We start from the raw sequence: 24,170 nt of genomic DNA, 5'->3' as shown, positions 1-24,170 counted from the left end.
AGCTAGAGGTGGTCAGTCTTCCAGCAGAGCTATTTGTACAAAAGCTAAAATCAATAATAGACGAAGCCCCCCGTCCCACAAAAGTTGGAGCAAATGGCGTGGGGAGGTGGGCTATCTCATTCGTAAACCCAAGGTCATAGTTAAAAATCATCTCATTGACTAGGTCTCCAAGTAGGGTATGTTCTAAATGCATTAAATGAACATCCTGTTCCAACATCAGGCCACATATACCCTTTTGACCCTTTCTACACAATGAGCAGTTAAAATCACCCCCCCATAGTATCATTACTTCACCCCTTTTTTTATCAATTTCAGATTGTATATCTTCACTAATCATGGCAAGTACTTCCTTTATCATGCTACTAGGTAGGTTATTATAGAATTTAAAAAAGACAATACTTAGACCCTTCCTTGTATCTATTACTATTTTCTGATAGTAGCTAGATCCAAGGGAAAAAGACATCCTATCATATACTAGCAGGTTAGATATATACGTTGTCAATCCTCCCTTGGGCCTTCCATGTGAACCACCTACTGCAGGGGTAAAATAGGTTTTGTAGCCATTTAAGTGTATTGGTGCAATTGCCCAAGTTTCTTGTAGGGCTAAGATGGCTACGCCAGTAATTACGTCATCCAAGGAAGGATTGCACATTTTTTGTTTAATGCCTGCCACATTCCAATAGACCACCTTACAGAAGTCTCTTTTAGGCGTCACCTCTACAGCAACCCCTGCATGGCCACCCAGCATCCCTTGTGTTATCATTGGCTCCACTCGAGTTTCGTGTGACACATCATGCCCTGATGAATTAATGTCCCCCAGGCTTACAGAAATAGGTGACCTAGAGACGTCTACAGCCTCTGGGAGTCAATCCACCATTTTGAGACAGTCAAAGCGATTGTAGCATGGAATAGGTGGAGGAGGAAATTGCTGATGTCCAAACCAGCCTGGGTCGTGCCTTTGCGGGAAGAAATGAGGAATCCTTTCCCTACGTTTCACCACAGTCCACCCATCTTCATTCACCCCTCCCCATTGAGTATTATGCTGATTCCTGTCATATCCTGGACCATTTCCACCCCTTGGATAATGGCTGTCCCTAGTCCAGCTCCATCTGTTATCCGGATGTTCCCCCGTGGGAGTAGAAGTAGGGTAATGCCCTGGCCACAATGGACAAGCCATTGTTTCTCGGGGCCCTCGTTGTGATATACTCCGCAGTGCGCAGATTTTCAAATGTTATCACCACACAATCACCCTGTGCCCTTTTTCTGTTATACCCAACCCATGGTACCCTTTCTACCATTAAAATATTGCTTTTGATAGCTGTCGGGAGAGGGTAGTTGTCATTTAGCCAAAGGATAGTCTTATTTACGAGTGCCCCATTGGTTTCCGTGGATTGTGCACCCAGTTCCGGAACCCCAGTTAAAACCACGACATATGGTGATGCTCTTGGAGGTAAATTTATACTTCTACGTACGTCGGTTTTAGCTGGTTGGCCTTTATCAGGTGGTTGGACAGGAGTTTGTGGCGCTGATACTTCCTTGACAGGTGGGGTTGAGCTTTTAAGTGCTGATTGAGTTTTTAATAGCTGTTTATTGGGGGGTTTCCCTTTTTCGGGATTAATTATACTCGATGGGGTACTATTAAGAACACCCTTTGCCAATGTGGGGCCAGAATTATTAGATATTGTTGCTATAGTTTTGGCCTTGGGCGCGCTTAAGTGGGCTATCCGTTTGTCCAGATTCTCAAACTGCGTGTGAGTGTCTCTCTTTAGGTCTTGAATTTGTTTTTCAATCTCCTTCAGAAGTTCTGTCAGAGGGGTTAATAGAGTTTTCATTAAAGTCTCCAGCATATATAACATTGTACTCTCTTTTCCCCTACTAGTATTAACACTTTCCTCCGAGGAGCTATCTCTAGTGCTATTGGTGATTAAATCGGCCATTGAGTCATCCAAGATAGTGTCATCTAAAATAGCTAGGGGCAATATGTTAAGGGGCAGGATGTCTTCTCCCTGTGAATCAGTATCAATGGCATTAGGTATGTTACTTGTATGTTTAGATAGTTCTTTACCATGTCCTTTAATAGGCTTATTTTGGTTAGCTCTTTTTTTAGGGATTGCCCCTTCCTTTATCCCCTGTAGCACCACATTTCTATCTTTGGGTGAGGCTGCTATATGTATCAAGACACTAGTTGATGCCTGTGGGGATGGTAAAGTATGCACTATGGGAGTCTGAGTAAGGTTAAGGGGTTGAGAGGCAGCTGTGCTAGTCACATCCATAGATAATGTATTACTCTCTTGTGTGTTAGGGCTCCGTACATTAGCAAAATGGCCCATAGAAGACCGTTTTGCGGCAGCCAAGTCCTGCGATACCCTTCTTTCCATTAAAGAAATCCCCTCATCTATCAGTGTATTTGTTCTTACAATAAAGTCATCTAGCGTGCCTGTTAGTTTCTCCCCCCCCCGCTGCTGCCCTACTTCTTGTCTCACGCATCTCCATACTATTTATAATGAGTCTTTCGAAATGAACGTCTCTGTAGATGCGGGCACCTTTGTATGACAGAGAAACCCTGCTCAGTGAATACAGTAAAGTCAGCAAGATCTATACACACTACCCGCCTTTTGACGACTTTTGGAAAAGCAAAGTAGCAGTTATGAGTACCTCAGCAATTTTAGTCCAGGGTTACTGACCCAGTCCAGTCTCTTCTGGCCGATGAGGGCCGTAGAGGGCCTGCCCTTGGCCCGGGCTTCGCCCGGCGTCCCGCTCGCGTTCCGCGCAGCGGGGAGATTGGTAAGTTACATAGGGCGTATGACGGCAGTGGGGGCGTGGCTGTCAGGGGGCGTCGGTCAGGTGTTACGGCCCGCGCAGGGACTCTTGGATAACTGAGTCCCTGCTACACTCCACGCCCACAGCCTCTGCCCTTCCCCTTGGTTTCCTGCACCCTCTGGAGATTCCAGGAAGCGGCACCCGCGAAGCGGGTGCGGCGAGTTGCGGCGGCGATGGTCCACAAACAATACTCCTGGGCCAAACAGTGGGAGGATGCGTGCTCCTAAGCTCAGGTAAGGGCGAGTTCCACAACTGTATTCTCCTCTTGCGCGTCCCACAGGTGTCCTTGCAGGGAGTGGTTATGTATGATTTACCGGCAGGGGGGCGTGGCTGTCAGGGGGCGACGGTCAGGTGTTACGGCCCGCGCAGGGACTCTTGGATAACCGAGTCCCTGCTACACTCCACGCCCACAGCCTCTGCCCTTCCCCTTGGTTTCCTGCACCCTCTGGAGATTCCAGGAAGCGGCACCCGCGAAGCGGGTGCAGCGAGTTGCGGCGGCGATGGTGCACAAACAATACTCCTGGGCCAAATAGTGGGAGGATGCGTGCTCCTAAGCTCTGGTAAGGGCGAGTTCCACAACTGTATTCTCCTCTTGCGCGTCCCACAGGTGTCCTTGCAGGGAGTGGTTATGTATGATTTACCGGCAGGGGGGCGTGGCTGTCAGGGGGCGTCGGTCAGGTGTTACGGCCCTCGCAGGGCCTCTTGGATAACCGAGTCCCTGCTACACTCCACGCCCACAGCCTCTGCCCTTCCCCTTGGTTCCCTGCACCCTCTGGAGATTCCAGGAAGCGGCACCCGCGAAGCGGGTACGGCGAGGTGCAGCGGCGATGGTCCACAAACAATACTCCTGGGCCAAACAGCGGGAGGATGCGTGCTCCTAAGCTCTGGTAAGGGCGAGTTCCACAACTGTATTCTCCTCTTGTGCGTCCCACAGGTGTCCTTGCAGGGAGTGGTTATGTATGATTTACCGGCAGGGGGGCGTGGCTGTCAGGGGGCGTCAGTCAGGTGTTACGGCCCTCGCAGGGACTCTTGGATAACCGAGTCCCTGCTACACTCCACGCCCACAGCCTCTGCCCTTCCCCTTGGTTTCCTGCACCCTCTGGAGATTCCAGGAAGCGGCACCCGCGAAGCGGCACCCGCGAAGCGGCACCCGCGAAGCGGCACCCGCGAAGCGGGTGCGGCGAGGTGCGGGCGCGATGGCCCACAAACAATACTCCTGGGCCAAACAGCGGGAGGATGCGTGCTCCTAAGCTCTGGTAAGGGCGAGTTCCACAACTGTATTCTTCTCTTGCGCGTCCCACAGGTGTCCTTGCAGGGAGTGGTTATGTATGATTTACCGACAGGGGGGCGTGGCTGTCAGGGGGCGTCGGTCAGGTGTTACGGCCCTCGCAGGGACTCTTGGATAACCGAGTCCCTGCTACACTCAACGCCCACAGCCTCTGCCCTTCCCCTTGGTTTCCTGCACCCTCTGGATATTCCAGGAAGCGGCACCCGCGAAGCGGGTGCGGCGAGGTGTGGCCGCGATGGTCAACAAACAATACTCCCAGGCCAAACAGCGGGAGGATGCGTGCTCCTAAGCTCTGGTAAGGGCGAGTTCCACAACTGTATTCTTCTCTTGCGCGTCCCACAGGTGTCCTTGCAGGGAGTGGTTATGTATGATTTACCGACAGGGGGGCGTGGCTGTCAGGGGGCGTCGGTCAGGTGTTACGGCCCTCGCAGGGACTCTTGGATAACCGAGTCCCTGCTACACTCAACGCCCACAGCCTCTGCCCTTCCCCTTGGTTTCCTGCACCCTCTGGAGATTCCAGGAAGCGGCACCCGCGAAGCGGGTGCAGCGAGTTGCGGCGGCGATGGTGCACAAACAATACTCCTGGGCCAAATAGTGGGAGGATGCGTGCTCCTAAGCTCTGGTAAGGGCGAGTTCCACAACTGTATTCTCCTCTTGCGCGTCCCACAGGTGTCCTTGCAGGGAGTGGTTATGTATGATTTACCGGCAGGGGGGCGTGGCTGTCAGGGGGCGTCGGTCAGGTGTTACGGCCCTCGCAGGGCCTCTTGGATAACCGAGTCCCTGCTACACTCCACGCCCACAGCCTCTGCCCTTCCCCTTGGTTCCCTGCACCCTCTGGAGATTCCAGGAAGCAGCACCCGCGAAGCGGGTACGGCGAGGTGCAGCGGCGATGGTCCACAAACAATACTCCTGGGCCAAACAGCGGGAGGATGCGTGCTCCTAAGCTCTGGTAAGGGCGAGTTCCACAACTGTATTCTCCTCTTGTGCGTCCCACAGGTGTCCTTGCAGGGAGTGGTTATGTATGATTTACCGGCAGGGGGGCGTGGCTGTCAGGGGGCGTCAGTCAGGTGTTACGGCCCTCGCAGGGACTCTTGGATAACCGAGTCCCTGCTACACTCCACGCCCACAGCCTCTGCCCTTCCCCTTGGTTTCCTGCACCCTCTGGAGATTCCAGGAAGCGGCACCCGCGAAGCGGCACCCGCGAAGCGGGTGCGGCGAGGTGCGGGCGCGATGGCCCACAAACAATACTCCTGGGCCAAACAGCGGGAGGATGCGTGCTCCTAAGCTCTGGTAAGGGCGAGTTCCACAACTGTATTCTTCTCTTGCGCGTCCCACAGGTGTCCTTGCAGGGAGTGGTTATGTATGATTTACCGACAGGGGGGCGTGGCTGTCAGGGGGCGTCGGTCAGGTGTTACGGCCCTCGCAGGGACTCTTGGATAACCGAGTCCCTGCTACACTCAACGCCCACAGCCTCTGCCCTTCCCCTTGGTTTCCTGCACCCTCTGGATATTCCAGGAAGCGGCACCCGCGAAGCGGGTGCGGCGAGGTGCGGCGGCGATGGTCAACAAACAATACTCCCAGGCCAAACAGCGGGAGGATGCGTGCTCCTAAGCTCTGGTAAGGGCGAGTTCCACAACTGTATTCTCCTCTTGCGCGTCCCACAGTTGTCCTTGCAGGGAGTGGTTATGTATGATTTACCGGCAGGGGGCGTGGCTGTCAGGGGGCGTCGGTCAGGTGTTACGGCCCTCGCAGGGACTCTTGGATAACCGAGTCCCTGCTACACTCCACGCCCACAGCCTCTGCCCTTCCCCTTGGTTTCCTGCACCCTCTGGAGATTCGAGGAAGCGGCACCCGCGAAGCGGGTGCGGCGAGGTGCGGCGGCGATGGTCCGCAAACAATACTCCTGGGCCAAACAGCGGGAGGATGCGTGCTCCTAAGCTCTGGTAAGGGCGAGTTCCACAACTGTATTCTCCTCTTGCGCGCGTAATTATGCATGCAATAAACTTACAATTTCTCTCTCCGCCTTCAGCGGCTTCCTCCCCACTTACTGTGCTGCTCCCCCCCCCCCCAAAAAAAAGCTTGTCCGTTGCTTTCTCTGCCTGGTCTGGCATTATTTTTATTTTCTTGATTCGTTTTTAAACCCCGCCCACAAACTTCTTTCTCTGTTTTCTGCGCTAGGATCCATGTTATTCCAGCCACTTATTGAGTAGTACTGACCCCCGCTCCCCCATTACTCTATCTTTCCTTTTTTTCTCCCCTGTCCCTCATCATTGCATAGCTTTTTTTCCCCTTTTTAAAATCGTTCTTGGAATACCCACTAGTTAGAGTCTGTTGCCTGGCCCCTCCTTTATCTTTGATGCAGTTTAGTTTTTTTTTCTTCCATTTACCACCCCAAGATTGGCATCAATATTGCAATGGTACATTAGCAGTTTAAACTGTGATGTTACCCCATGAAGAGAAGGCGATGCTAATCTTAATTGTATGTGTAAAATTTCTAAATAAAATACTTTGAAATTAAAAAAAAGCTACCTAGTCATGATGCATATGCGCACATGCGTAATGATGCATGTGTCTGTGCACACCATAACACGGTGGCTACTTCTGTTGTTTTTGCTGATGCTGTTCAGCATCTCAAGAGATGCAGAACAACATTTTGAAAAAATATGTATTGGCAAAGCTGAATGATGAGGTAACTCCATCGAAAGTTGAGATTTTGTGGCTTCGACAATGCTTGTTAATTATGTAAACAAAAAAGAAGCCAAAGCAATGAAATAAAATGATGCTTCATGTTTTCCCAATGATACAGTTTATAATCTACAGTATGTGTTCTGGCATAACCCCTGCTTAAAAAACCTTAGAACAGACCTCAAATTATTTGATCTATTCATTTGTTTAAAAATGTATAGAGCATTACATAGGGGAGTGGTTCCACGCGACCTACACAGGTCCTTGAGATTGTGGTTCAGTTAAAAGGCCCAAAGTATACAGCAGGTGCCCTACTTCAGAGGCAGATGTAATTTTATGCCTCCACTGTGGTTCTTTTACGAGGGTTGTGTTGCTTCTTTAATGTTGTGCAGTGGGTTGAATATCTTTGAGAAGATTCTTTTTGTTCCTCTCTGAATGTTGTTAAGTGGTGTAAAGGTATGTAGGTTTTAAGAACAGCTTATCTGAGTGACCATTGATGGATGTGATGAACTTGTGGATAACAATGCAGAGTAGTGCTACAAAAAGAAGGCATTCCATCATATTCTGTGGAGAAGTGTGGCTCAATGGTTAGAGCGGCAGACCCTGATGCAGAGGTCTAGCCCGGGACCAGGGTTCAATTCCTCGCCTCGGCGGGTCTTGGGCTCAAAATTCCACTGACCTGATAATTCTCGCCTCGGTACCTATTCCAATCATGGAGTCCCACTCTGCAACTCTGGGCAATAGCTTGCTTAATCTCCACAACGGCCCCCACAACGCTAAGGATGCCTGGCCTCCACCTTGGGGGTGCCCAGGAGTGGACGCCTCACAGGGAAAGCCAGGATGGGATCCACAGCGGTATTCGTACAAGTGCCTTGAGACCTTTGCGGGTGAGTAGTGTGCTATACAAGTATCAATTTACAATTTATTCTGTACACGTCCTATTCAGCAGTGCCTGCATTTTGCTTGCTTGATATTCAAAGCAGAAGCCTGCAGGTGGTGAGGGAGCTTTTTTATGTTTAGTTCTAGCTTGATCCAACACAAATGCCTCATTTTAAAGGCTGTCTCCTCTCTTCTTGGTTGAGACTTCTCCTGGGTGGGAGCTAGCTGGAGCCTAACACCGTAATGCCAATACCAAGGAGAAAACAATGACACTCAAAGTTCACAATTGCTCAAAAGAGAAACTATGGTTTGGAGGCATTTTTTTCTATTTTCCCAAGGCCTTTATGTACGAAACATGCATGTACTGTAAGAATGTCGGACACATTCGTCTTTAGGAGTAATTACGCTGATAACCATTTACATAGATAGCATTTACTGGTAAGTGCTTGTTACTGCTCAAAGTAACCGCTTTAGCAACCTTAGAGGACAGAGAAAAAACACTAAAATTATAAATGTATGCCTTGCAGTTTGTACACAGCTGCTTGATGCTGGTTCATAAATCACTATGCTGTATTACAAGGTTATAGCTAGTGATATGCAGATAATGCAAAGATCTCTGCAACACAAGCTGTGCAAAACGAGGATATCGCCATAAAATGCAAATCTGTGACCAACCCCTGTGACTCAAGCAGTTCTGACACTATAACGTTCTATGGTACCCCATAATGAGTGATACCTCTGACTAAACTGCACACAGATATTCCCAGCAAGTCAGAAACCACCAGAGTTATCTTACCTCTATTAACCCCGGAAATTGCTGGGTACACACAGATCTTCCCAGCTAATTAATTTCCACGAAAGACATTTTGTAATACAGTCTGTTTGACTTATGAAGTAAGCCAGACAAATATTTACTAGCACATTTATAGTTATTGCCAATTTCCTTGGGGCGGAGTATGTTTTCAAATGTGCATGACGACAGTCAGACTCAACTCCGTGTTACTCAGGCCCCTTCCAGCTGCCATGCATGGACTGACAATAAATAGGATCATGGAATATTTGTTTCCCTTTTCAGCACTGATTCAGGTATCCTTGTTGCGAATGACCAAGCTGGGATTCATTTGATAAGGGTTGTATGACAGAACAACGTGAGCTATTACCATGCGTGCCATTACAACGCTGTTTTTACAACGCAAGTCGTTACAACGACTTGCGCTGTAAGCGCTGGATAGTGGAATAGTTTAACAAAACATCTGAAAGCCCTAACTGCCCAGTATGAACGAGGCATGAAGAGGGAGGGTAGCACTAGGGGGATGGACAGATAGGTAAGGAGTGTTAAAGAGGCAGATGAGGTAGAAGAATTGAGGTAAGGCACAAGCAAGTGAAAGATAGCGACAGAAGATTATTTTTTAATTGCCACAAACTGCCTGAGAACGCAAGGGTTAAGCATGCCAGACCGAACATATTGCCCATTGTTTCACACCTTACTAGAGCCCTGCTTAATGGTCCTGATGGGTGCTTACTGTGAAAAAAGTGAGGCGGGAGGAGGCACAGGTAAGTGTATAGGGGTAGTTTGAACCCTTACAAACCAGTACTTCTCCTGTATGTTATGTCCACCGTCCTCGACGGTAAACGCACGCAGAATTACGCCCTAAGCTGCGTTAATTCAATGAGCACACATGGATACAGTTATGTGGTGCCTCATAACTGCTCAACCATACCTCGAGCTTCTTTATTTTAACTCCTAAAGTCCCTACGTCACAGTTGTGACTATCGGGACCCACGCCCAGAGGGGGAGTTATATAAACACTCCTCCGGTGAGTGAACACTTTAGTATGCCCCGCGGGGACCACAGAACACGCCTCCAAAACCTGCAAAAAATACAAAACCAACACAAAAATGCAACCATACTGTGCCAATACAAATATGCACTTAGAAAATAAATGTTCATATCATAAAGTTAGTTCAATACGTTACAAAGTTTTTCAAACGCGACGACCTGGCTGGACAAAGTCGAAGCTAGTATCTCTCTACATCTTCTCGCCAGACACCAGCCTGTGTCCCCTGTGGTTCTTCGGGCGGGTAAACAGGTCATGCTCAGGTGTCCCACATGGTGAATTTTCCGGTGGACGGGTATCTCCCCTTCCAGACAGTGACAGCCTCCGACCAGGAGATTCGAAACTTTCACCTTCTTCCCCAACTCCAGACTCGTCATCGGATTTCAGTTCCAGCTCACTCGGAATCGCACAGTCCCCTGCTTGGCTGCTGCCAGGATTCCAGTGGGCCTTAAAGAATGACACATTCCTGGTTATGGTCGCTCCGTTACTCACTGCTGTGACCTTGGTCCCATGCACTTTCTGGACTATCCAGGGCTCAACCTCAAAAGGCAAACTAAACTTGCCTTTGTGGTATCTATTCCTCACCATTACAGCATCCCCTACTTTTAGGTAGCTAGATCTCGCTCCATGCCTCCTAGATCCCTTGTTTTTCTTCAGCTTGTGTTGCTGTAGTCTGTCCAACACCAGCTCTTGTTTGGCAGACACAACTTTGGGGTGTGGAATCACATCGCCCACTGGTTTGTTCATGCACAACTTCATGGGGCTTACTTGGGTGGTAGAGTGAGGGATCATTCAATACTCTCTTAGGAAGCCATATAAAGCACAATTCAGCTCCTGTCTTATTGCCACCGCAATCCTGATGGCTTACGTAAGAGTGCGCATGTGACGGCCATCTGGGAGACTTCAGAAATCTGCGCTCGCTCGCTGCCAGGGAAACAGTGGAATCACTTCCATAATAATGGGTGCTGGTGGGTCAGCAGGTCCGGCCACTTGACAAAGCGAGCACCTCCTCACGAATTGTTCAACAATGGCATCTAGACTGGGAAACCCCACCTTGCACCTTAGTCTGGATTTGGTCTTGACGACCCCTTGATGAGCTATGTCCACTGCAAACATCCTGGAATTACCAATCGTGGACCTCTCATCGATCACCCTTCTGGGATATTATCAATTCACCCCTTACATTGTGAAGGAACACCAGCGTTGATCTTGCCTCCTGAGTGCGATACACCGTTTTGTCCAACAAGGTGCCTCATTTTCCAGATCTCACAGCAGAAATGCAGAGCTGGAGGCACTCATACCTCTTTGTGGCTTCCAGGATCTCCTCCAAAGATATGTGAAGGGGCCGACACATTTCCATGACTAGGCGAACATATTCTTCTACTTCCTCTGCAACCATTTCCTCGATCTGTGTGTCCGGACGGGCGTGCCTTGAGAGGGAGTCCGCCGGGTTTTGAGTTCCAGGACGGAAATGATAGTCTTGTAACTGAAGAATCCAATCTTCTATTCGAGGTGGGGGCTTAGATGATGACCTGATGAACAATGGAATGAGAGGTTTGTGATCTGTGTGTACCGTAAAAGGCTGTCCATAAAGATATAAATGAAAATTGCAGCAGCTCCAGTGGATAGCGATGGTCTCCTTTTCAATGTGCGAGTACCTCTATTCCGTGCCGTTAATGCTCGACTGGCATATGCCACCGGCACCCATTCCCCATTGCCCTGCTGTTGAGAAAGGACTGCTCCCAGTCCGGTGGGACTGGCATCCAAGGACAGCTCTGACTCCTTTGCTGGATCGAAGTACACTAATGTCGTGTCTGCTGAAGTGGCTTGCTTTGTGGCCTGAATGGTGCTCTCCTGTTCCGGTCCCTAGTTCCAGGTAACGTTAGATTTAGTCAATTCCCTCAGCAGAGCAGTAAGAACGGTCAGATTGCGGATTAACCGGCCACAGTAATTTACCACTCCCATAAAGCTTACTCTGGTTACATTGGTGGGGGTGGGACCTGTCTCTATATCCTGGGCCCTTAGGGGGGTCCATTGATACCCCTTCTTGCGAGAAATGGTAGACAAAAAACGATATTTCCATTTTAAGAAAGTCACACTTTTCTCTCTAGAGGGTAAATCCGTTCTCCATTAATCATTGTAGTACTGCCTTTAGGCAGGCAAAATTCTCCTTCAGAGTGGGGGCATGACCCAGAATGTCATCACTGACAATGAACACTCCATCGAGGCCGGAAAGTCCCCCCCTGATGGTGTCCTGGAAGACCTCCACAGCACTTGGAATTCCAAAACTTAAACGTTTGTACCTTCTTAATCCCACATGGGTGGAAAACGTGATGATCGCATGGGATGTGTGGTCCAGAATCAGCTGGTGGTATCAAGCACGTAGATGCATTAACGAAAACCATTTCGACCCACTGACCTCAGCCACAATGTCATCCACTATAGGGGTAAGGTGCTTTATGGCGAGGTTGGACAGGCGCATATCTACGCAGATCCGAACTTCTCATGGATGCGTGGGCTTGTGGGCCACTACAATCGGAGACACCCAGGAAGTCGGGCCATCCAATCTCTCAATGATATCTGCCTGTTCAAGTTTGGCCAGCTCCTCCTCCACCTTCGGCCGAAGATGGAATGCCACCCTCTGGTGACGTAGCGCCAATGGCTGAATTGACTTGTCGATGTGAAGTTTTATCAGCCGATCTTTTGAACAGCTTATACCCTCAAACAGTGGTGCAAACTGTGCCCTAAGTCCTCTACACTTTCGTGATGCACACTGATTGTGAAGGCGACCGATTGGAGGAGTTCTGCCATCCGGCAACTCAGCAGCATGCCATGTCCCCCTTTTGTGACATATATTTTGGTCTTTGTTGATCGAGCTCCATGCGCCACTTCAGCTGTGAACACTCCCGCCAGCGGGAGAGGATCAGTGGACCCATAGGCACAGACTCTGGTGGTAGTGTAGGTCAGGACCGGTGAAACTGGTAACATGAGCATGATGGAATGGGCCATTATATTGATAGACGTTCCTGTGTCAATCAGGGCTTGCACCTGGTGGCCCTCCACCAGCACGCTGTACTTTGGGATGTGTTTCCGCAGGCACCCTCCCGGTTGCAGGGCATGGTTAACGTGAATGAATGTCTGACATAATATCGACAGACAGAATATCGAAATACAAAAATATCGGCACAAAAATATCGACATCAAAAATATCGGAATCATATCTTCATAAAGGTAAGTACAAAAATATCGAAAAAATAATATTGTAGTACAAAAATATCGGAATTAAAAATATCGTTTTTTTAAATGTATTAATAATAATGTAAAAATAATTTTAAAATACATATAATTTTACAAATATTAAATAAAAATATTAAAACAAAATTAAAACTAATACATATACATTTAAAATAAATAAAACACTTAATAATTTAATGTAATTTTATTTTTTTTAATGTTATTTAATTGATTTAATGTAATATTTTTTTGTTTTTACCCTGTACGCCTGTACCCCAAAAACCCAAAACTGACCCTGAACCCTAAAAATATCCCTGTACCCCAAAAACCCAAAACTGACCCTGAACCCTAAAAATACCCCTTTACCCAAAAACTGAAAACTGACCCTGAACCCTAAAAATACCCCCTTACCCAAAAACTGAAAACTGACCCTGAACCCTAAAAATACCCCTTTACCCAAGAACTGAAAACTGACCCTTATCCCTAAAAATACCCCTTTACCCAAAAACTGAAAACTGACCCTGAACCCTAAAAATACCCCTTTACCCAAAAACTGAAAACTGACCCTGAACCCTAAAAATACCCCTTTACCCAAGAACTGAAAACTGACCCTGAACCCTAAACATACCCCTTTACCCAAAAACTGAAAACTGACCCTGAACCCTAAAAATACCCCTTTACCCAAAAACTGAAAACTGACCCAGAACCCTAAAAATACCCCTTTACCCAAGAACTGAAAACTGACCCTGAACCCTAAAAATACCCCTTTACCCAAAAACTGAAAACTGACCCTGAACCCTAAAAATACCCCTTTACCCAAAAACTGAAAACTGACCCTGAACCCTAAAAATACTCCTTTACCCAAAAACTGAAAACTGACCCTGAACCCTAAAAATACTCCTTTACCCAAAATTAATTAATATTATTTAATTACCAATTAATTATTAATTAACAATAACAATAAAGTAAATATATTAGCACATTAGCTGTAATTAATTTAATTTAATAATTAATATTATTTTTCCCAATTAATTAATTAAGAATAACAAAAAATTATATATAAAAAAATTACTATAATTAATGTAATTAACTAATTAATATTAATGAATTACCAACTAATTAATAATTAAAAATATGTACAAAATTATATTAATTAATTAACTAATTAATATAAATTAAGTACCAATTAATTATTAATTAAAATATGTACACACATATATTAATTAATTATTTATTATTAAATTACTTCCCACCCTATTCCCCTATAAACCCATAACCCGCTACAGAACATATTTATCAATTAATCAATTAATTAAAATTAATTAAAAATTATTTCTCAATTAAATAATTAATAATTCCTACTAATTAATAATTAATTTAACATAATTAAATTACTTCCCACCCTATTCCCCTATAAACCCACAACCCGCTACAGTAGTAAAAGACAATATTTAATTAAATTACATTAAAAATAAATAATAAAACATAATAAATACAGTATAATATACACTAAATTTATTTAAAAATTGATATTAGTAACATCGAAGTTATTTATTTCGATATTATTGACATCGATATTTAAAACTTCGATATTACTAATATCATACTAATATCGATATTAAGACTGTCGATATTACTTACCTTCGATATTTGGTCCCATCGATATTTAAACTTCGATATTATTGTATATCGAAATTTAAAACTCAATATTTTGTCTGTGTACCAACGTGAATAGCTCCCTCCACATCTTTGTCATCCATGTCTCCTTCCTCAGCTGGACAGTCATTGGCAAACACCTGGTAGATCGGCTTCTGCCGAGGATTCCTTTGCGGTGTTGCAGAGCAGCAGAATTTCGCAAAGTGATTCATCTTATTACAATTTGAACATCTTTTCCCATATGCAGGACACGGGCCCTTGTGAAGGTAGGGTCCGCCACATCCATAGCAGGTTCTAGGTTCTGATGATGTTTTGTTCCTCTGTTTCCTCCTCTCTGGGGTCTAGATAGTAACAGCATTTACTGGCTCCACGTTTACTGCTTGCTGAAACGCTGCCTCCATATGGACTGCCCATACTTTTGACAGTTCTTTCGATCTTCCTATGGTCAGCATGTCTGCCATTGACATGCCCGAGACCTGCAGGATATTTTCACGTAGCTTCGTAGACGAACAGACTTGTATAAATTGGGCCCGGATTTCATCAGCTGCATCAGTCAACGTGCACGTGCAAGCTAAGTCTCTCAGTCGCGCATAAAACACGCCAACTGACTCTTCTGGTGGCTGACTAGCTTGACGCAGCAGAAAACGTTCAGAGTCGTCAGGGTTCACTTCTGGTTTAAAATGGGCTGTGAACGCTCGTTTCAACATGGTGTAGGTGTGTGGTGGGCCTGCCTCAACCACCGATTTACCCAAATTGTGGATAGCTTTCTTGTTAATGGTATATGAATTGTAATTAACCTTTTGTATTGAACATAATGTTTTAAAGTAGATATGTAATGCGAACTGCACTTTCATGGTTTTACATTTTAACCGAATAAATTAAATTTTGACTTTGACTTTGGATAGCTGGTCCCCCTAAGTGTAAAAGCATAGGACGTCTTCTTGTCATCCAGGTCTATGGCTGCATAGTAAGTCTCTAGGTGCTTTACCCAGTCCTTCTACTTAGCTGTCTGGGCTGAGGGCAGGCCATCAAGTAGAAATGGTTCCACAGGGGGAATGGCAGCCATGGTGCAGGTATTTGGGTGTCACAGTTAGTGGGAATACAGCATTCCACCTCTCAGGACCTGGCTGCTTTGAGCTTGCACTGTCCCTTGACCACCTTAGTTGAGTATGGGGTTATGCTGATAAACGAGCACTCCTCTCCCACGTGTAGCCGTGATTCACTTGCCTGGTGTATGCTATCTGAGTCCTGCACACTCTTGCTGGCTGATGGGCTGGGGAGGGATACCTTCACTCTAAGGGAGCTTCTCTGAGATTTCTTGAAAGCTGGAGGTGCTCCGGGGTTCTTGAAGTCCTTTCAGGTTCAGGCAACACAGCAGGCAGCGAATATCGAGCCCTTGAGTTAGTAGGCAGGGCTTGGCGCCTTTTTCTTCTTCAGCAGGGCTTCAGTTCTCTTGCAGCCGGTCTTCTTTGTCCTGGTCCTCTGTTGTCCATCAAATCTGATGTTCAGGCCTCGGAGTGCCTCTAAATACTGAATATAGAGGTGTTACAAGTTGAGACAGGAAGCACTCAATGGGATACCTACCTTTAGGGTGTTTACACCCTCTAGTGACCACTTACTGTGGGAAGGGGCACAACCCTAGCCCTGATAGGTTGTTTCTCCACCTTCCAATACCAATGTGGAAATTCAGGAGAGGTGTTTACATCGCCTGTCGCACCCTTGGGGTGGTGTAGGCTAAGTGGGGACACTCCTCATAATCTAACTAATTTCCCCGCTTTTTCCCCCACCAGAAGTGGAACAGGAATGGGGGGTGGGGGGGTTCCCCCAATATCTAGAGGTTCTGTGGTTGGGATTTCAAAGGTGACATCACCTTTGAAGATTCCCACCCAGGAAGGCCATCCAGTCCTGGCGGAGATGTGAAGCAGATCTACCCAGAGCAGGCGTTGCCTCTGTCCTCTGAGAGTGCTGGCTCTCACCCCATGAGGTCAGAAATATGTCTGGTGGTGGCAGACTGGCGAAAACAAGTCAGAGACCACACTAGTGCTTAGTAGATTTTCAGGGGACACTCTAAAAGGGGCTCCTGAGTGAATTTATTGGTAAATCCAACACTGGCATCAGTGAGGACTTATTAAGACAAGATGTTTGGTACCAAATATCTTAGAAATCAGTGAAGCCATCATGAATCTAGGAAACTCGTTTTGACAAGTATCAGCTCACATACTCTTTATGGTTTCCCTGTGCACTTATAATATTTCAGAATAGACTGGACATTGTAGGGGCATATCAGCTCATGCTGTTGATAGGCCCTCACATAGGATATTATATAGTGCACCCTGCCTTAGGGCTAAAGGCATGCAGTGGGGGTGGCTTACCTATATCTTATGCAGTGTATGGGTGGCATGGGCACATAGGGCTGTGTGCCATGTCGACTCTTTGGATTTCTCTGCACCAAGACACACAGCCTACAATGGCAGAGTGCATAGCATTGGTGACAGAACCAGTGCTGCCCTCTTCAATACCCATGCCCTAGGTACCAAGGGTACCATTTACCAGGGACTCACGGGGGTAACTGAAGTGGTGCCAATCATGGTACAGTGTTTGGGAAAGATATTTGGCACTGGGAACCTGTTTAGCACTTACAGATCAAAATCACATAAGGCATCAGGCAAAAAGTGGGGGCTAACCATGCAAAAAGAGGCACTTTCCTACATGACCCCCCAAATGAAAGAGGATGAGACAATCCTTTCCCTAGAGAGTATTCATCTTCTAAGTGGAAGAACCTGGAAAGGTCATCTGCGTTGACATGGTCAGTCCCAGGTCTGTGTTCCACTGTAAAGTCCATTCCCTGTAGGGATATGGACCACCTTAACAATTTGAGGTTTTCTCCTGTCATCTGCAAGAGTCATCTGAGAGATCTTTGGTCAGTTTGGACAAGGAAGTGAGAACCAAACAGGTATGGTCTCAGCTTCTTCCAGGAACAAACCACAGAAAAGGCTTCCCTCTCTATGGAACTCCAACACTGCTCTTTGGGGAGAAGCCTCCTGCTTATAAAAGCAACAGGTTGGTCATGACCATCATCATTGATCTAGGATAGGACCGCTCCTATCCCATGTTCAGAGGCATCTGTTTGCTCTATGAACTGCTTGTTGTAATCTGGAGCATTTAGAATGGCTGCTGAGCACATTGCTTCTTTCAAGGTGTCAAAACCCTTTTGACTGCTCACTGCCCAGTTAATTTTTTTGGGCATTTTCTTAGAGATCTGTTCTGTAAGGGGGTCACAATGGACCCATACCCTTGCACAAATGTCCTGTAGTACCCGGTCAAGCCAAGCAATGCCCTGACTTGGGTATGAGTGGTTAGAGTTTCCCAATCCAGAATGGTCTTGATTTTGGGCTGTAATGGCTGAACTTGGCCTCCACCCACAAGGTATCCCAAGTATACAACCTTGCCCTAGCCTATCTGGCACTTGCTTGCCTTGATAGACAGGCCTGCACTCTGCAGAGCCTTCGGGACCTATTAAAGGTGGATCAGGTTATCCTGACAGGTGGAGCTAAAGACAGCAATATCATTAGGATAAGCTGCACTATAGGGTTCCAATCCAGAAAGGACTTTATTCACCAACCTCTGAAAGGAGGCAGTGGCATTCTTTAAACCAAAGGGCATCATTGTGAACTGGAAGTGCGTATCTGGAGTGGAAAATGTGGATCTATCTTTTGCTCCAGGGGTCAGACTTATCTGGCAGTACCCTGATGTGAGATCAAAGGTACTCAGACATGTGGCTGCCCCTAATCTGTCAATCAGCTCATCAGCTCCTGTAGTTGAATGTACATCTGTTTTTGTGACTTCATTGAAGCCCCTGTAGCCCACACGAAAGCTCATGTATGTTCATTCCACCCTTGGAATGAGGCTTGGGGACTAACACAACTGGGCTGGCCCAGGGGCTCTCTGAGGGCCCAACATCTTGGGTACCTCAGCTTTGATGCTTTCTTTGACATGATCAGACTGCCTGTATATATTATTTTTGACAAAGAAGCTGTCACCAGTGTCCACATTCAGTGTACAGCAGTTTCTCTGACATGGGGTCAAAGAAAAGAGATCAGAAAACTGATTTAGGACTTGCCTACTATCAGTTCAAAGGGGAAAACCCTAGTCCCTTTTGTGGCACCTCTTTGTAAGCAAAAAGCAGGTAAGGTAGTAAAACATCCCATATCCTTCTGAGTTTTCCGGGCAGTCCACCAATCAAGCCTTTTATAGTCCAGATACCTCCAGTTGGCGCTATTTTTACCTTAACATTTAGGAACTCATAACTCTGGTTCTAATGATTGGATTTTTGTCATTTTGGTGTCATTGTATTTATTAAAATATTATCTACTTTTCTAAAATTGGTTTGGGTTTATTTTTGTGTTAAGTCTTCACTTTATTGTTGTTGAGTGCTGCATAAACTCTTTACATAATGCCTCTAAGTTAAGCCTGGCTGCTTTTTCCCAAGCACAGGTTTATTAACACCATGCGCGCTAGCGGAATTCCGCTCGCACGCTGGGATTTGCGAAAACGCACTTTACGTGACGAGCTGGGCTCGTCATCAGCGTGCGAGGAGGCTACGCCATGATGAGCCCAGCTCGTCATCAGCATGGAAGGGGTTAAGTGACTTTTGTGGTTCGCCCTGAGAAGGACTGTGTTTATTACTTAAGTGGGTCTGTCTTCCCTCTCAACTAATTACACAATTTCGTACAGATTTGCACATCAATTTGTATTAATAGTGTATCAAAAGAAATTCATGTCTAAGAAGAAATTATTTCTTCCATCCTGTTTCAATGACATTTTAGCATTCAAGGTTTTAGTTTCCTGCAGCAGATTAATACATTTTGTTTGGTGCATTGAATGGGGATGTTCAAACTATCTTGTGAACATCCCCACTCAAATGCCTGACAACAGCAGTTAAACACTTCACCCCGCATGCAGCAATTTCAATAACATTCATTTATTTATGTCTGAAACCTTTTTGTTAAAATCTGCACATTATGCAGCAAGTGATAAATTATGTGGTGAGTACTGCATGTGTATAAAATGCAGGGGACACACTGTTGTGTTTTACCAGTAGGCAGAGGGACCTGCTTTTGGGTAATGTTTATCTGACCACCTTTTCATAATGGATTACCGATACACTGCAAATGTGGCTTTGATAGTTCTTCCATTCCAAAAGTTACCAAATTAAGGATTTAATTAATTGTATGCATTTGCAATATGCTCAGCAGCTTTGTGGGCAAAATCATGGAGTTTCTAAAAGGACATATTTTATTTTAAGGTGCAAAATGTCTCCCTTTACTCCATCTCATATTTGCTTTGTGCAACTTCACAAAACCTATGCACATAGACAGTTGATTAACCAATGTGACATGTGTGACAACTTAAAAAGGCTGCCCTTTTAAATGGAGGACATGTAATCGAGGCCTGAGCAGCAGGCCTAAGACACCACTAGGGTCAAATAAACCAAAAATCAAAGTTGGATGTGCAAATGACCTCATTTGCAAATGCAAAACAATTCTTATTCAGGATCGTTGGTTTTGCTGGACCTACATAGGGGGCGCAGATGATCAGGTGTAAATGGAGAGTATCCAGTCCTTAGTGGTTCATACTATAGCAAGGGGGGTCAGTGGGGCACACACCTGCCTCTGATCTGTGCTAAGTTAAAGTAACCAAGCCAATATACACCCTGCCCTATCCTCGTTCTCTTCGTGGTTTCTATTCAAATGATCTTTAAAGTATATCCTATGCAACCTCTGCACTTGTGTTTAGTTACTGTTATGTCTTTCAATCAGGGGCAGTTAGTGACCACCCGATTCTTTAATAAACACTGCTCTTCTAGCCTGTACTACTCCTTATTCAGAGTGATCTGTACCCCGTAGTTTCTTTTTAATACAAGTCCCCTAATCACTGCCTTAAAGTAATCCTCTGGACCAACTAGCACTGCGTGCATTTCACAGTCAACTCTCCCACCATACACCACTGCACACACCATCCCCCTGTTGCAGCTGGCAGGAATGTCTCACTGCCTTTCTTAGCACCACCACACCTCCGACCACAGCAGACACCAATACCTCAGCTCACATCCTCCACCAATAGATCACCAAATGCACCAATGCCCTGGCTCCCCTTAAGAAGGCCCCCAGCAAACCTCACGCCAAGAAAGCCAGCTGGTTCACTCCCGACCTCTGCGAGTCCAGACACATCTGAAGACAACTCGAGAAGAGATGGAAGAACAACAAAACCCAGAAACCCAAGCAGTCTTCAAAACACCCACCACCAGACACCACCTCCTCTCCAAATCCACAGAAAAAACAGCCCTCAAAGACAGAATTCACACCAACGCACACAACAGTAAAGAACTTTATGCCATTTTCAAGGAGTTTGCCAGGCCCAGCAGCTAGACCACGGACGTTCCCATTCCCAAGAACTCTACGACAAACTTGGTACCTACTTTCACCATGAGATCAGACTGATCTATGACAGATTCGATGCCCAAGACTCTGCCACAACACTCAACACCACTGCGCCCAACCACACCACACTAGAGCCTACCCTGCTCAACTGGACCCCGGTCACCATGGTCGACACACTCAAGACCATGAAGAGCATCCATTCCTGAGCCCCATCGAGCCCCTGCCCGCACCACATATTTCACAGAGCAGCCACCTCCATCGCCCCCAACTCCAGTGCACCATCTACTACTCCATCGAGATTGCCACCTTCCCTGATAACTGAAAGCATGCTGGGATCAACCCCCTGCTGAAAAAGCCATCCGCCGACCCAACAGACCTCAAAAACTTCTGACCCATCTCCTTGCTACCCTTCCCAGCAAAAATCGCAGAGAAGGTCATCAACACCCAACTCTCTGAATTCATCTAACTGAACCACATCCTGGACATCTGCAATCCGGCTTCTGAAGCAATCACAGCACCTAGGCTGCACTCCTCGCTGCCACCGATCACATATGCACACTCCTCGACTGGGGTGAAATGGCAGCCCTGATCCTGCTGGACCTCTCAGCCGCCTTCGATACAGTCTCACACCGCACCCTAACCACGAGACTCCGCAACGCTGGCATCCACAGCAACGCCCTGCACTGGATCCACTCCTTCCTATCTGACTGAACTCAACAAGTCAGATTACTTCCCGTCCCGCTCCGAACCTACAGATCAGGTGCGGAGTGCTCCTCCCTGAGCCCGACCCTCTTCAATGTCTACATGGCTTCCCTCGCTGCCATCGTAAGAAACCAGAGACTTAACATTGTCTCCTACACCGATGATATCCAGCTTATCCTATCCCTCACCAACGAACCCTTGGCCACCAGAATCAACTTCCACAGCGGGATGAAGGTCGTTGCCTCCTGGATGAAGGACAGTTGCCTCAAACACAACTCTGACAAGATTAAAGTACTCATCCTGGGACCCACCCCCTCTGCCTGGGACAACTCCTAGTGGCCTGCCGCAATGGGAAACCCACCCACCTCCATGGAATACGCACGCAATGTTGGCATCATACTGGACTCCTGGCTCACAATGAACTTCCAGCTCCACGCCGAATCCTTCTCATGCTTAAACACACTACACTTGCTTTGAAATACTTTCATATGGATCCCCCGAAACAAGAAAGACTGTCACTACCGCACTCATCAGCAGCAGGCTCGACTACAGCAACGCACTCCATGCTGGCACCACCCAGAAAGTCCTCAGGAAACTACAGAACACTCAATATGCCGCAACCAAACTGGTTCTCAACACCCCCTGCCGGAGCCACATCACCTAACACCTTTGTGAACTTCACTGGCTCCCAGTCAACAAAAGAATCACCTTCAAGCTCCTCACTCAGGCCTACAAACCCCTCCACAGCGCTGAATCACGCTTTGCATTTCATATTCCCACCAGACACCTCCGCTCTGCCCAGCTGTCCCTTGCCTCCATCCCAAGACAAGAACCAGAGGATGATCCTTCTCCTACCTTGCCGCCAAGAGCTGGAACACCCTGCCTCTCCACCTTAGGCAATCCTTGTCGCTGACCCAATTCTGGAAGAATCTCAAGACCTGGCTCTTCAACTGAACCCTGATTGATCAGTAAGCGCCTCTCCTCCCCATATGTGCATTGAGACCCTAACGGGTGAGTAGCTGTGCTATACAAACCCCTAATTGATTGATACAAAGGGAACAGTGCTTCACTCAGCTCCTGACAAGAAAAGGAGTGAGTAGAAAAACTGCATCCACTGATTTGCTGTCACACTGTACCAGGGATGGGACAGCCCAAGCTCACTGAACATAGGAGGAAGTCCAGACCTCTGGAGCCAACACAGAAGGGACTTATCCTTGAAGTTTTGATGGGTAATGTCCTACCAGTGGTGTCAGAGAAGGGCAGAGCTGAGCCTTCAGAGGAGATATGACCAGTGATGCCAGAATTATGCCATCTTGAACTGTCCCAGCATACTATGCAAGAGGGTTGGATCAGAGGCAGAGAGCTGATGTGGCACCCTAGTATTGGCCATGGGTGCGTGGCTTTTAGAACTTTCCGCCCCCACTTAAACATTCTTGCACAAGGGAGAGAGAGTGGTTTAGTTGGAGCTGGACATTGGAAATGGAGAATGAAGGCATGGACGACTGGAAGGAGGAAGCCTCCTGGTGCCCAACTGGTCTAAGGAGTCTGCCTACAATGGACCCCAGGACTTGTGGGTCTCTCCCCAGAACAAGGGATGCTGGTCCCCTTAGATCCCCTAAGATCTATTTGCAGGAGTAACTGCACATCTGCAAGAAGGAGGAGAGAAGCACAAGAGGAGAAAAAAGAGAAAGGCTGGTGAAGGGAGCCAGTGGAACCAGTAATGCTAAGGACGATGCTCCGGGTGGCTACGACTCACCACCAGAAGCAAATTGAGGCTATGATCAAGCATAACGGTCAAACGGGATTGAAGATATAGAAGAAAAATAGATTTAACCTCCCCAAGTTCAGGCACATGTTTATGTACAATGCTTTAACCAATGCTTAATTTAAACATGTTACTGACAATGCCTTATTTAAAGATATTATTGTTGCTGACAGTAATGCTTAATCCTGAAAGGTTGCAATGCCTTAATAATGCTAATGTGTGCCCATGGATGTAATGTTTTATTACCCATAATGATTGCAGATGGATTATGGTTACTGAAGTCAGTGATGGAATGAATTGTTCTGACCTGCCCAGGCCCGGTTCTCCCAGTGCTGCTTGACCGCTCTTGCTTTTGTCTTCTCCTTGCTTTTCCCTCATTTTTTGCAGTGTATTTTCCTTGCTTTTCCCTCATTTTCACTGTTTTCTCCTCAGCGCCCCACTTTTTATACTTTCTCCTGTCTTTTCCCTTGTTTTCACTGCTTTCTCCATGTTTAACCCCTGCTATCTGGGTGCCTTTTCCTTGCTTTCCTTTTGTTTTCATTGCTTTCTCCTTGTTTTGCCCCCATTTTTTTTAGTACATTCTCCTTGCTTCTCCCTGGTTTTCAAAAGTAGAAAAAAGCAGTTAGCAGCTCTAGTAGGGGCCAAAAGTGCGGCAACACCCCCAATCAAGGGTCACTTGCATCTCATTTGTTAAAATATTACAGCTTTTACTGGTAACAAAATGATCTCACCAATCATTTGCTTACATGTAAAAGCTGCAATATCATCTTGCACCAGAAGAGGGCTCCCTGGGTCTGTATTGCACGTGCATCAGGCGTGAGCTGTTACACCCCATCCTTTCACAGATGCAATACATATCTGAC

Source organism: Lissotriton vulgaris, chromosome 6, assembly GCF_964263255.1.
Source record: "Lissotriton vulgaris chromosome 6, aLisVul1.2, whole genome shotgun sequence".
NCBI lineage: Eukaryota > Metazoa > Chordata > Amphibia > Caudata > Salamandridae > Lissotriton > Lissotriton vulgaris.
This window is presented reverse-complemented; position numbering follows the sequence as displayed.